The 3,087-nt window shown below is 64.3% G+C and overlaps 1 protein-coding gene across 8 annotated transcripts in view; it reads right to left on the minus strand.

Moving 5' to 3' along the window:
- Positions 1-3,087, minus strand: part of PRDM16 (PR/SET domain 16) — a 338,929-nt gene that overhangs the window by 205,201 nt on the left and 130,641 nt on the right. The window lies entirely within an intron of this gene.

The following is a 3,087-nucleotide window of genomic DNA, read 5'->3' on the forward strand; positions in this document are numbered from 1 at the left end:
TTTTTTTTTTTTTTTTTTTAAGACTAAACTGATTTTAAATCCTTGCTAATTTTTGTTGAAGCGCTAATTACACATCACCTTAATTAGCGGATCAACTCCCACCACCACCACCCCCCCACCCCCCACTCTCCTTTCGCTGCCCGGGTTCCCTAATTGCCTAATTGAACAGATCCGGGGCAGGGCGAGCGGCGGGGGCTGCGCGGCGGCGGGTCCGGCCGCACCTGCGCGGGGCTGCGCGGACGCGGAGGCAGCACCGGGCCGGGCCGCTCGGGGTGCGCTGCCCGCGGCAACGCGGCTCCCGGAGCCCGTTCCCCGCTCGTGTCCGTCCGGGGATCTGGGAAGAGGTGCGGGGAAGGAAGCAGAAGCCTCGGAGATGTAAAAATAATAATAAGAAGAAAAAGGCTCAAAAATTAAAAGCCCCCAAACCTCCGCACGTTTTTGTCTTCCGTGCGCGCCGCGCTCTCGGAGCTGCGCGCTCGACGCGGTGAAATCCGCTCGCTGAGCGGCGGGGGCTGCCCCGCGCTGTCCCGCAGCAGCCGCCCGGGAAGGGACGCGGCGCTCCCGCAGCCCACGGGGCCGCTCCGGCTCTGAAACTCGCGCTGCGACTTCAACTCCGTCCCGTTCCCGACGCTAAAAAGCAAACGGGGCTGCGGGAACACCGGCCGCCCTTCCCCGGCACGAACATTTATTTAGAACCTAAACCGCAACCACTGCTCACCCGCGTGTGGTCTGCGGGCCCATTTGTACTTCGCGAACCCGGCTCGGAGACGTCGAAATGGAACGAATTGGCGGCGAGCGGGCGGCACCGCGCTCGTCTGTTCGCCGCCCGGCCCCGCAGCGCGGAGCGGCGGCCGCCGGGAACCGCTCCCCCGTCGCCGGGAGCTCCGCGCCTGCCCCGCGGACGGGGCCCTCTGCCCGGGGGGGTGGGGGGCACGGTGCGGCCGGCTGTACCGCCATCCCGGGCCGGGGGGCGGCGGGGCACAGCCCGGCGGTGGCCGCCCCGCACCGCACCGCTGCCCCTCGCCCCGACTTTCCGGCCCTGCCGGCGCACCGCAGCGAGCCGAGGCCGTTCCCAGCCCCGGCCCCGATACCTGCGCCTTCCTCCTCGCCAGTCGGCTCCGAATCGCCGGGAGTTCCCCTCTCACCCCCACCCCGGCTCACACGCGCACATTCAGCCCCTTTTCCAAGTCAGGTAATAGAGTCGAAGTCCCAGAGGAGCTTCACATCTGCTTAAAATATTGTCCAATGAAATGAAATTCTACAACGCATCGTGGGTTTCCTGCAGCCGCCGCACGCCGCTCCCCCCCGGGTACATCGCGGTGCGTGGCGGGGTGCGGGCTCGGGGCGGGCACGGAGCGATCCCGGCGCGCCGGTACCAACCCGGAGCGACCCGCACCCCCGCGTCCTCGTTCCAGCAGTTCTGCAAATAAATACTCCTGGGATACTGAAACCTTAGCTGCGGGCTACTGTTTGGAACCGTGATCCCTCAAAAATCCTCCGCTGAAACCCCATAAACCGGTGGGCCTTGTATTGTATTAAACACCTGATGTTAATCAGAGCTTCCGAGCAGCCCCTTCCCGCCGGCGCGGCCGTGCCCGCCCGAGCCCGGAGCTCCCGGGGCCCAGGGAAGGGCCGGGCCCGGCGCAGCGCGGCCGGGGGGCAGCGGGCACACGCGCACAGCCCGGCCGGCTTCGGGAGGAGCAAAAAGAACTTTTCAAGAGGGGTGGGGGGGAAATAACGCTGAGAATATTGCACTGTATTCAACCTCGCGGGCACAGCGCTCTGAAAACTGCTCCTTACAACAACGCGACTCGCGCCCATCAGCGACGACGACCTGGCTTTTCTTTTCTTTCTTTTTTCTTTCTTATCTTTTCTTTCTTTTTTCTTTCTTTCTTTCTTTTTTTTTTTTTTATTTTAGAAAAAGTTATTATTTGAGCGCTTGTCCTTCAAACCAGTTTATTGAAAAACCAAAGAAAATAAAAGCCCGGCGGTTCCGTGGCAGCAAGCTTCCCGCACACATCGCAGCGCGGATCGCGGGACACCCCCGCGCAGAACTGCGCTCGTCGGGGCGCGGAAGGTGCGCGGCTGCGGGACAACGCAAGCGGCGGAGGGAGCGGGGGAAGCTCTGCGGGACGACACGCGGCCTCGGGGCTGCGGGGCCGGGGCGTTTTGGAGAGAAAAGCCGCGGGCCGCGAGAGAACTCCGGTACGGAGCGAGTGAGAAGGGGGGGAAATAAATTAGGAAAGGAAAATAAAAACAGCCCCGTGGCGCTACAAAATCTCGGCCGAGGGCTGCGCCGTGATTTCGGCCACAACGAGCGCGGGGCCGGGCCGCTGCCCTGAGCGCTGCGCCGGGGCCCGACCCGCGGATGGCAGCGCAGAGAGCCCGAACCGCGCGCGGGGTGCGCGCTCCCGGCCCCGCAGCCCCGGGCCCGCACCTGAGCGCGGGATCTGCGCTCCTTCGGCCGAGCCCGACCCGGCGCGGCACCGCGAGCTCCCGACGCGCAGACACGCGGAGCGAAGCTGCTATTCCCGCTGCTCCGGGAAGCGCTGCGGAACGGCTCGCACCGCGCCGGGACCCCCGGGCTCCTCGCACGGAGCCGGAGCGGAACAGAAAGTACGGAACAGGGGCAGGAAAGCACGGGCGGGCGGCCCCGGCCCGGGGGGAGGCACTGAGCGGCCGCGGTGGGGTTTTCTGCCCCGCTCCTCCCCACCGAAGCCGCGCTCCGCTGAAAATCCGGCCTGAAACAACTCGAAAGAAAGAAAGGAGGAAAGAGGGTCCGGGGGAAGACGGAGGAAAAAAAGCCGCGCAAGACTTACGAGCTGCAATTCCACCCCCAAGTAAATTTTAAAAAATTAAAAATTAAAGACACTCCCCCGCTCCCCTCCCCCCGCGCCGCTTCGCCCCCGGCCCGGCCCGCAGTGCTGCCCGATGCCCCGGCCCCGCGCAGGGCCGCTCCCGCTACACATTCTCTCCCTTCGCCCTCCCGGATAATTGTTCCCGAGACTGGAAGGGCCGCTTTTTATTATTATTATTATTATTTTCTCCTTTCCGTTTGTCTCTGCTGTCTCTCCCCCCCCATCTCCA

The sequence above is a fragment of the Numida meleagris genome, chromosome 20, assembly GCF_002078875.1.
Source record: "Numida meleagris isolate 19003 breed g44 Domestic line chromosome 20, NumMel1.0, whole genome shotgun sequence".
NCBI lineage: Eukaryota > Metazoa > Chordata > Aves > Galliformes > Numididae > Numida > Numida meleagris.